The following is a 12,078-nucleotide window of genomic DNA, read 5'->3' as shown; positions in this document are numbered from 1 at the left end:
ACGTCTGTCGCGCGCCTGGCTTGCTCAGTCCGTAGAGCATGCGACTCTTGACCTGGGGGGTTGTGAGTTTGAGCCTCACGTCGGGTGTCAAGATTACTGAAACATAAAATCTTTGAAAAGAAAAAAAAGGGGAGGGGGTGGGGGCGCCTGGGTGGCTCACTCGGTTGAGCATCCGACTCTTGATTTCAGCTCAGGTCACGATCTCACGGTTCATGGGACTGAGCCCTGCATGGGGCTCTGTGCTGACAGCGCAGAGCCTGCTTGGGATTCTCTCTCTCCCCCTCTCTATCTGCCCTTCCCCTGTTCGCTCTCTCTCTCGCAAAATAAATACACTTAAAAAAAAATAGATGCTTCTTCAGTTTTCAGACACAGATATCTAGGTTAGCTTGAGATTTAGAAGACCGTAATTCAAGATGACGGGACGCTGAACCCTGGACTTCACCAGCTATAGTCTAACCGTAAGGCACTTAGCATAAGGCCCGGAACAGTAAATACCCAGTACATTCAGCTACCGTTCTAGTTTGGGCACTAATGAAAGAAGCTCTGCTCTCTGAAACCGAGGGGGAGAGTGCCTGGTCTGTAAGAAAATACACTAAGATAGTTCAGAGAAAAAAAAGGTATCTGCATCTGTACGTGATTCATTTTGTTCCGAGCTGCCTACGACAGCAGCTCACGGCGTTTGGTAAGGAGATGCTTGGATTCAGGACCAGAGCCCTGGGTCGTAGGCAACAGAAACTAGCTGTAGCTAAAGGGGAACAAATGTGCTTGTTGAATCAACCTCAGGTTCTACCTCGGACCCCAAGGACAGGAAGGTCTTTGAGCCTTAGGGTTACACGGTAGCCCAGATGGGATCACCATCAGGTATAAACGGGGACTGCCACAACGGCCCAGGTCTTAGTTATCATGTCTATCACTGGTCATTAAATGAGTCCCTCTTGGCCCCCTGCTGACGTGATTGTAGAAGCGAATTTCCTGATGAAGTCTCCCTCTGCCTTGGCCCCTGAGGTCCCTGCCGGGAGCAGAGGCCAGAAATAAACTTCAGTTGCGTTGAGCTGAAGATTGAGGGGTTGTCAGCACAGCATAGCCTATCCTGGCTAATAATACCTTGGAGGTTCACAGCCTTTGTAGACACTTTGCTTACCCTCCGACGATAGAAATGCATGAGCAAGTTGGGAAAAGAGGACTTAAGCCAAAAGAATAACGTCCGTTACCTCGAAGCTTGCTTTCTTACTGATCTGGTTGCCATGAATAGCAAACCCACAAGGAGAAAACCAGCTAAAAACTGCTAAATTACTTTTCACTTTGGTTTATAGAAGATAACTTCTGGGGCATGTTCCTGCCTGTTCAAAAAGCATGGGCAAACCTCAGACACTTGGGTTGTTTCCAGACCGCTGCAATTACGCAAATACTGGAATAAAGCTAGCTGAATTTGTCGGGTTTCCCAGCGTGTGCAAGTTAAATTTATATCATATTGTCCTCTCTTAAGTGTGTAATGGCATTAGGTCTAAAAGGAACCATGTGTATACTTAATTATTGCTAAAAAAAAAATGCCGAACATCATGTGAACTTTCAGCAGGTTGTAATCACTCAACACGGATTACCTTCACAAATAGAGGAATAGGGGAAGTTGGAAAGACGGCTACAATTAGCAAAACGTAGCAGGCACAGTGGAAAACGCTGTCGGAAAAAAAATGACATTGATAAACCTGACCGATGGAGGATTCTGACAAAACATAATTGGTGCAAAACGAAATCAAGTGAAGCACAATAAAACAAGGTGTGCCTGGGGCGCCTGGCTGGCTCAGTTGGTAGAGCACGCAGCTGGGGTTGTGAGTTCAAGCCCCATGCTGGGCAGAGAGCTTACTTTAAAAAAAAAAAAAAAAAGTGTGCCTGTATCAGAAAGCTGAGGCAAAAAGAAAAAAAGTAAGAGTTTCATTTCATGCATTCAAGATTTGAATAACTTAATGGAAGTATTGCTTTAAGTGGATTATAAATAACAAATGACCTAGTTTTCCGTGGTTTCAGTTAACTTAAAAGGATTCTAATGGCACAAACCGAATGAAGCAATACTCCAGGCTACCTCGAGTCTGGCAATTAATTTCCTTCTCTTGATCCCTTTTCTCTGGCATTGAGAGAAAATAGAAGCCCCCTCCCCGCCAAAAAAGGAGAGGGAGAAGGTGATGATAAGCAAGAATCATTAGAATATTAACACCGAGCTCATAAATAAATGGTCATGTACAGTCACCATAGAGAAGAACCAAAAAATGCCTGTTAACCCCACATTTACCAAGGAGTTGTCTTTATTTCTTTTAGTAAACTACTTTTGATTTGGATACTGTGTGTTAAAAAGCGAGAGCCTTTCTTGTAATGTTTGTTAATTTAGTTCTGAGAGAGAGAGAGCGCACGGGGGAGGGGCAGAAGGAGAGGGGGACAGAAGATCCAAAGTGGGCTGAGACCCCGATGTGGAGCTCGAACTCGCGAACCATGAGATCATGACCTGAACTGAGGTCGGACACTTAAGCACCTGAGCCACCCAGGCACCCCTTCAGTAATCTCTATACCCAACGTGGGCCTTGAACTTAGAACCCTGGAATCAAGAGTCACATGGTCCACTGCCTCAGCCAGTCAGGTGCCCCAAAGAGAAATCTTTCTATTAAAAACTGTAGGGCCGCCTGGGTGGCTCAGTCAGTTAAGCATCCGACTCATGATTTCAGCACAGGTCGTGATCCCAGGGTTGTGGGATCGAGCCCCACATCAGGCTCTGCACTGAACGTGGTTCCTGCTTAAGATTCTCTTTCTTGCCCTCTCTCTCGCCCCCTTCTCTGCTCGTGTGTGCACACATGCTCCCCCCTCCCTCTCTCTCTGAAAAATTAAAATTAAAAATAAAAATAAAAAGTGTAACCCTAGGAATGTATTAACATACTGAATAGCTGTTTCACACAAAGCATTGGATTGCTTTCCATATTGATGTCAAAAAATGCCCGTATTGGCTAAGGAGTAGAGTTTGAAATTACTGATCGTCAATTCACTCAATAGATGTGTCCTTTTAAAAATGGGCAGCTTGGGTTCATAGGACATTTTCCTGAGCGTTGGCATATGTTATGCTACTAGTAATTTAAACTTGGGCCTCCTGGATACATTGAGTACAGTTTATTTAGAAACTTGTTTCATATCATCTAAGCATCACTGTTTCCAGAGTCTGGTCCCCCCCCCCCCCCCCGCCCCCGCCGTGGCTATTATGTAGGTGGTAAAGTAATGATGTCATTTATAAAGTCATAAAAATATTTTTTAAATTAGCTTATAACGGTCTCTTGGGATAAATTTATTTTTTTTCAAGTCCTTGTCCGGTCTATTTCAAGTACAAATTACCTGCACTGCAACATTCAGGTATATTAAATATTTCAAAGATTTTTATCACTGAATTCCTATAAGCATGAATACTTTTTGTTGTTAAACAGAAAAGCATTCTTTCCAAGTAATGTTTTAGAAGAATGAATATCCGGAGGACAGCTATTGGTTGGTACTCTGTGCTCGTTGGCCGGAATATTCCAGAGCACCGTTTAAAGTATTTCATGAATGCGGTGAATACACGCAGTTAAAACAACGGACAGATCAAACTACTTTACTGTGAGGGGTGGGGGTGAGGGGGAAAGGGTGAAGCAGAAATGCGTCTCCCGTAACCAACCGGCAGTGTATGAGGAGGAACTTTACCCCAGGTGGGGCCGTGTTGCCCATCCCTCAAACTCCTCAGTGTGGACAACAGGAAGGAGAGACCATCGTGGGCAGATTGAGAAAAGACTGGATTTGGCGAGGGAGGAGCTGCTCCTGCAAAGGATCATTGTTCGAGTAAGATAGATCTGATCTGGAGAACATTTATTATCTATGATCTAGTTGTGAGCCAAGAGATCGAAATGCACAGAATAGCATACGATGCAAAAAAAAAAAAAAAAAAAAAAAGCCTTTCCACAGTTGTTTTTTTGTTTTGTTTTTTTTTTAAGTTTCTTTATTTGACAGAAACAGCGCAAGCATGGGAGGGGCAGAGTGAGAGAGACAGACAGTCCTAAGCAGGTTCCACACTGTTGGCAGGGAGGGGCTCGAACTCCCGAGATGGGAGATGATGACCTGAGCCTAAATCCAGAATCTGACAGCCAACTGAGCCACCCAGGCACCCCTTCAAAGATTTTTTTTTAAATGATCTTTGTAAGTTTCAGCATGCCAAGAAGTCCTCACTAGAATTTATATGCATGTGTTACTAGAATCCAAATACCTAGAGCAAAAATTGGCAGATAAAGGGTTAGTAGCCAAATCCACAAGCCTAGTGGGACATAGCAATTGATTGTAGTTTAATATATCCAGAAGATAAAAATCATTAAGGATACAATTTGAACACATAATCACATTGGACCTAATGGAAATATTCCACTCAACAGGGGTAAAGTACATACTCTTTGCAAACACAAAATGTATAAAAATTGATCCGTCAAACAAATACCAACATAACCCCAAAATCCGTATCCTGTAGGTCCTGTTTTTTGAGCAAATGTAGTTGAGCAGGATCTCCCTTCCCCTGTGGCCAAGTACGCTCCTGGTAGAATGACCCTTGAACAGAGAGCTAAAAAATAGGAAGAAGAAAAAAAGCGTACCAAAAAGGTGCAGAGAGTGAACCAAATCATGTATATTTTGGATGGGAATAAAACTGGGCAGGAGAGATTAGCATACGAGCTTTCGCTTGAAACTGTTTTTTAAAAATAACTGTATAGGGGCGCCTGAGTGGCTCAGTCAGTTAAGCGTCCGACTTCGGCTCAGGTCACGATCGCACGGTTCATGAGGTCGAGCCCTGCGTCAGGCTCTGTGCTGACAGCGTGGAGCCTGCTTTTGGATTCTGTGTCTCTCTTGCTCTCTGCCCCTCCCCCGCTCATGCTGTGTGTGTGTGTGTGTGTGTGTGTGTGTGTGTGTGTGTGTGTGTGTGTCTCAAAGATAAACATTATAAAATAAAAAAAAATCGTGCACAAAAACTTTGGGCAATGCTCCTCACTTAATCACAGATACCTTGATGAGGGAGAATGATTAACGTAAAGTCAAGATTTGGTGACTATTCAGCCAATGTGTTTGCGTTGTGAAAATTTATGTGTAACCTTGCCCCATCCAAATAAATCCACATGGTGTCCCTGCTCCAATTTTTTCTCCATCCGTTCTAAAATCAATCTTGACTTGTGATCCTAGACCTTAGCCTCTCTGGACTCCTTGGACTCCTTCTATCCTAATGACGACACTGGAACTGGGGAACCCTAGCTCACTGGGTTACCTTTCAGAATTGATTGCAACACGATGCTTATATAAATAGATAATAGAGAAACATGACCTGAACTTTCATGATAGGCAGGTTAGAATTCACTCACTAGGCCTTCCTCCTGTTCTCCTTCCTTCCTTAAATCGTCCCTTTTCCAGTAAGTTGGTAAGAAACGTAATGCCTCTATCATTTTCTTAGGTTAGTAGCAAGTCACTACCTCAGTGATGGATTTATGATTAAAGTTCTTTTTGCTCATAATAATACTTTCTTTTTAAAGACCTTATTTAAAAAAAATTTTTTTTTAACGTTTATTCATTTTTGAGACCGAGAGAGAGACAGAGCATGAACGGGGGAGGGTCAGAGAGAGAGAGGGAGACACAGAATCTGAAACAGGCTCCAGGCTCTGAGCTGTCAGCACAGAGCCCGACGCGGGGCTCGAACTCACAGACCGCGAGATCATGACCTGAGCCAAGGTCAGACGCCCAACCGACTGAGCCACCCAGGCGCCCCTTAAAGACCTTAGTTTTAAGTAATCTCTACATTCAACGTGGAACTCCAACATACAACCCCGAGATCAAGAGTCCTACGCTCTACCAACTGAGCCAGCCACGCAGCTCTCCGCAATACTTTTTTTTTTTTAACCATGTGTCACGTCTCTGTAATGAAGTAGAAATCTGGTAGACTGAGACTATTTGAATTGCTTTCATATGGCCTCATGTGTATTTGTAGCAATTGGAAATGTGAAGGACCCCAAGGACCGACCGGTACAGTTGGTAGAAGTTCAACAAGAAAGCCCATTGGAAATTGATCAGGGGAACCAAGTGCTGAGATAAGGTGCACTCGAAAGAACGAAAATTGCTCAAGAAGAGAAAGTAGTGTGTTTAAAAAAAAAAAAAAAAAGAGGGGCGCCTGGGTGGCTCAGTCGGTTAAGCGTCCGACTTCAGCTCAGGACACGATCTCGCGGTCCGTGAGTTCGAGCCCCACATCGGGCTCTGGGCTGATGGCTCAGAGCCTGGAGCCTGCTTCCCATTCTATGTCTCCCTCTCTCTCTGCCCCTCCCCCGTTCATGCTCTGTCTCTCTCTGTCCCAAAAATAAACAAACGTAAAAAAAAAAAATTTTTTTTTTTAAATCTGTCTCAAAAAGGGGCACTGGTGTTCACCCGTGAACACGAGAGGTACTCTTGGCTAACGGCTGTTGTAATGAGTCAAGTGAGGGAAGCGGTTTTGATTATGTGAGGAATTTTTTGAACAAAGAAAATAGGGCATACTTATTTATAACTTGCCAGTAACTGCGAGTTTTATGGCTGTGACTTCTTGTTTGCTGCTAACCAAGTATGTTTTTCTCTGTCTCCTGGTGATCTCTGTCTCCATTCCTGGAGCCCTGTTAACAAAAACTAAACGGTATGTCAGTGAGTTTGCTTTTGTTCCAACCCAGAAATGCTTTTAATAAGTTTTTTTAAGTGGGGGATAGTTAAATCCATTTGCTCTTGTCGGACGACGTTTGAAATGAAAAGCTGTTACCGAGATGGAAGCCTCCAGAAAAACATCCGTGGAAAACAAGGTCGAGGAGGAGTCTGAGATGTTGACTGGTTCTCTCACGAATGGGATTTCCGTTCATTTTACTTGGTTTGCTCTTGGCACTTAAATTCTTCCCTCCCCGAGGATAAAGCCCAAAATCAGAAGAAAAAGACATTAACACGGAAAGAGACGATGATTAAAAACCCTATTAAAACCAGTCCGTTTCTCAGGGCCATCATTTCACTTCTAAAACCAGATACGCATTGACACCCTTTGTTTATATCCAGCAGACTTCGTAGTAAGGTAACCTAAGACAGGGTGTAAGTCTAAGGTAAGGTACTAAGCGCTCGTAGAGCTAGAGGGAGAGTGAGCCTGTAGATCCTGGTGAAGAATTGACCTATTTGTATTTACAAGACTTTGATACAGTTACTTTGTAACCATTCGCCTCTATTTTTTTCAGTAGTGTCTATCAGTAACATGGGGCTCTATCTGACATCCCCAACATCAAGTTGCACGCTCGCCCAACTGAGCCAGCCAGGGCCCCCCCACCCCGATAGGAACAGGCCATGTGTTTAGTGGTTGAGGAAACTGAAGTTGAGTGGGGGAAATAACTTGACCCCTGGCACATAAGCAGTGGGTAGCTGGGCTACATTGTTGCGGCATCGGCCCCAAAGCACGTTATCTCCTTTGATTCCCCGTTGTCGCTGGGTCTCGTGAGTTGCCCTGTCCGGCGGGACATTAGTAAAGAAACAATGGGGGGGCTTGAAAAGCGGTGGTGCCCTGAGGGTTGGCCGCCTCGGCTGTGCTTTGGGGCCACGGGCCTCCCACATGAAGAAGCCTGGGCTGGCCTACCTGGAAGAGGAACCCACCTAGAGAGCTGCGGGGGGGTGGGGGGGGGTGGGGTGGGGGGCTATACCAGGTGAGGCCTAGTAGATCAACTACCCCGACAGCAGCCAGGTGCATAAGACCATCCGGGACCCTTCAGTTGAACGGCGCTTCTGGCAGACGGCAGAGATCCGCTGAGCCAGCCCCCCCCCCCCCCCGCACCTAGCCAGCAGCTCCCCAGAACTGTAAGTGGCAATAAAAGCTCTTTTTTTTTTTTAATTTTTTTAATGTTTTATTTATTTTTGACAGAGAGAGAGAGACAGAGCATGAGCGGGGGAGGGTCAGAGAGAGAGGGAGACACAGAATCGGAAGCAGGCTCCAGGCTCTGAGCCATCAGCCCAGAGCCCGACGCGGGGCTCGAACCCGCGGACTGCGAGATCGTGACCTGAGCCGAAGTCGGACGCTCAACCGACTGAGCCACCCAGGCGCCCCCCCCCCCCTTTTTTTTTTTTAACGATTAAGATTTGGGGGTTTTTGGTGAAGCAGCAAAAGCTGACACAGCGACTTGGGGCGCCTGGTTGGCTCAGGAGAGCACGTGACTCTTGATTTCTGGGTCGGGAGTTCAAGCCCTGCTTTGGGTATAGTAATCTTGAGGAAGCAAGTAATCTTACTTTAAAAAAAACAAAAACAAAAAACGGATACGGTGACCAAACATGAATTGGATATTGGTCCCTATGAAATGGTGGCTTTTCTTTATTGTATATCATAACCGCCTGTCGGCTCCTGCTACCTTTCACACGGATGAAAGGAATATCTAATGACTCAAGTAACTAACTGCAAAGGGGCTGGAGCACCCGGGCGGCTTAGTCAGTCAAGCGACCGACTCTCGATTTCGGCTCAGGTCATGATGACCTCAGGGTTCGAAAGCTCAAGCCCTGCCTGGGGCTCCTCCCTGCTTGGGATTCTCTCTCTCCCTCTCTCTCTGCCCCTCCCCTGCTCACACTTGGTCTCTCTGTCAAGAACGAACAGGAAAAAACAAACATGGAGGGATGAATTGGGGGGAGGTGGTAACCTGTCGCCTGTGAGGCATTGGCCACCATTCGCTGTTGGCTGTCCAGCCGCCGGGACGAACGGGGCTCCCCAGGGTCGTGGGGGAGATCAGAAAGCAAATTGGAGTTCGCTGCCTCTGACTTGCCTCTTGCAATCATACATACACACCTTCTATTTAAACAAATTAAAACTTAATTCTATATCCAATGTATCATGTCAGTTTGGATTGCTGGGAAATCATTACCGATGTGGATTTGCTCTTGGCTGAATTTGTAGGAAGCCAGGAACCAGAGCGTCAAGGCAGGTAAAACGTTTGGAGAACTTGATGAGATAAATGTTGCTTAATATTTCATGTAAATAGTATTTCTCTTGAGTAAAGGGTAGGCATCCTTGTTCTGTTAAAGGTCCAGTAGGGAATATGTTAGACTTTGAAGGCTATGCAGTTTCCATCGCACCTATTGAATTAGGTTATAACTACTCAACTCTGTCACTGTCACGGGAAGGTAGTCCTAGAAGGTATGTAACCAAACGGGTATGGGTGTGTTCCAATAAAACTTCATTTATATCCAAACAGGGGGCTGGATTGGGTCCACAGGCTGCTAGTTGGCTAACCTCTGCCTGAGATAATTATGTAAGCGGCTCGTGATATGTTCTGATTTACATGTACTTTGCAAACTTGTGCTCGGAATGGGTACTGTAATCATTTTCTTGTTTAAAACATTATTTGAGGGGCGCCTGGGTGGCTCAGTCGGTTAAGCGGCCGACTTCAGTTCAGGTCCTGATCTCGCGGTCCGTGAGTTCGAGCCCCGCGTCGGGCTCTGTGCTGACTGCTCAGAGCCTGGAGCCTGTTTCCGATTCTGTGTCTCCCTCTCTCTGACCCTCCCCTGTTCATGCTCTGTCTCTCCCTGTCTCAAAAATAAATTTAAAAACGTTAAAAAAAATTTAAAAAAAATAGTAAAAATAAAACATTATTTGACAATTCTGTCCTCCGTGAATCTGGAACATTAGAGATCATTAAGATTTTGAGGGAAGTAACCGCTTCTTTCTTATGTGTGTGTTTCCTGCACCTTGCTCAGCGCATGAAATATATTAAGTGCCTAATTAATGGCAATTTATACATTGCTGGATAATTGCATCTAGTCAGCTGCCTCGTCTGTGGCTAGTGGGGGATGCTTAGAACTGCACAGTAGGAGGGGCACCTGGGTGGCTCTGTTGGTTGAGCATCTGACTTCAGGTCGGGTCATGATCTCCCAGTCCGTGGGTTCGAGCCCTGCTATGGCCTCTTTGCTGACAGCTCAGAGCCTGGAGCTTGCTTCAGATTCTGTGTCTCTCTCCCTCCCCCCCACCTCTGCCCTTCCCCTGTTCATGCTCTTTCTCAAAAATAAACATATTTTTAAGAAAGTGCACAGTCGGAGCTTAAAGTTTCCAGATTCTGGCCCTAACACTAAATTGGTATAAGTCAACTTCCCTTCTCTAGACCTGTTTTCAGCATGTGTAAAACCAGGGAGTTGGATTGTGGCAGACTTTTGGCTGCCTAACTGACTGCCATTCCCAACCCCCTCCTTCCTTGCCTGTGTCCCGATAGAGGCTGAAAATGCCAAATCCTCACTTAATCCAGTCTCCTTTGCAGTCAGAATTGGCCATGTGCCCCAGCCTGGCCAATCAGGTGCAAGAGAAATTACAGGTGTCTCCTGGGAAAGATGCCCCTCCCCCCATGAAGGAAATAGGCCTCGTGAGGAGAGCTCCTTTTCCTACCGTGGTCTCCCTGTCCCGGGAGGACTATGGCTGCCACAGCTCAGGCATTATCGTTACCACAAGGCCATAGCCTTAGGAGGCCGTAGACAGCTATGGCTTGGTAGAAATATTTTGCAGCCAGGTGGATTTTACCCATGTGATGCACCTGAGGGGACCTTTCAGATGTGTGACTAAAGTCACATGAGCCGCTAATCAAAAAGATCGCATGCTTGAACTTAACAGTCTTAACTGGCATGCCGAGACCAGTTTACAATGTGGTCGTTCTCTTAGGGAGACATTGATCCCCATAGTTCATATGTATTTTACGTGCATGATCTCAAAAGGGACGTGCAATCAACTGAGATACGCCTCAGCGAAGGCTGAGGTTTTGGGTGGTTGTTTTTTTTTTTTCCCCCAGATACGTGATCCAGTATGAAATCATAAATGATTTAGTTATTTTTCATTTATTTTTTAAATGTTTGTTTTTGAGAGAGACACAGAATGCTGGCAGGGGAGGGGCAGAGAGAGAGGGAGACACGGAGTCCAAGGCAGGCTCCAGGCTCCGAGCTGTCAGCACTGAGCCTGACGTGGGGCTCAAACCCACAAACCACAATATCATGACCTGAGCGGAAGTCGGACGCTTAACTGACTGAGCCACCCAGGCTCCCGCATAAATGATTTAGAAGCTATATGCTAATTGAAATTTATTCAGTTGGCCCCAATTCAGAATAACTGTTTTTCATTAGGTGTTCACTGTATTTATTTTGTTTTCATAATGAGATCAAAACTACCCTTGTATAATAGTGACACAATTGAGCCTAAACATTTGGAGGAAGATTTTTTGCATCCAAAGGACCAGAGAGGATTTTCGAAGGCTAGGGATAAATCTGAGAGTTGGAGGCAAATTAATCAAAATCCAATAATCTAGGTCATCAATGGCACAGATGGGAATGTCAGGAAATCAGAATATAAAAATACTAAGATCGGGGCTCCTGGGTGGCTCAGTTGGTTAAGCGACCAACTTTGGTTCAGGTCATCATCTCACAGTTCGTGGGTTCGAGCCCCACATCGGGCTCTGTGCTGACAGCACGGAGCCTGGAGCCTGCTTCGGATTCTGTGTCTCCCTCTCTCTCTCGGCCCCTCCCCTGCCGGCATTCTCTCTCTCAAAAAGAAACATTAAAAAAATTAAGATATTTATAACAATTGACTTAATGACAATATGGTATCTTGGAATAATTATGCAATTTATTATAAGTTAATGAATTCGAGACTAGGGAAAAAAACTGAGAAAGGAAGGTAACATGTTCACGATGTAAGTAGGAATGACATGTTAATATTCCTTCTAAAGAATAGAGTTGTTGGACAAAAACTGAGTAGAGAACGATTTTTTGAAGAAAATATCCTAGCAAGCCTTTGAATAATGAGTCTTTTTTTTTAAATTTTTTTTAACGTTTATTTATTTTTGAGACAGAGAGAGACAGAGCATGAATGGGGGAGGGTCAGAGAGAGGGAGACACAGAATCTGAAACAGGCTCCAGGCTCTGAGCCGTCAGCACAGAGCCCGACGCGGGGCTCGAACTCACGGACCGCGAGATCATGACCTGAGCCGAAGTCGGCTGCTTAACCGACTGAGCCACCCAGGCGCCCCGTCATTTTTATAA

The sequence above is a fragment of the Panthera onca genome, chromosome X (genome assembly GCF_046562875.1).
Source record: "Panthera onca isolate mPanOnc1 chromosome X, mPanOnc1 haplotype 2, whole genome shotgun sequence".
Taxonomy (NCBI): Eukaryota; Metazoa; Chordata; class Mammalia; order Carnivora; family Felidae; genus Panthera; species Panthera onca.
The sequence above is the reverse complement of the archived record's forward strand: the minus strand, read 5'-3'. Positions refer to the sequence as shown.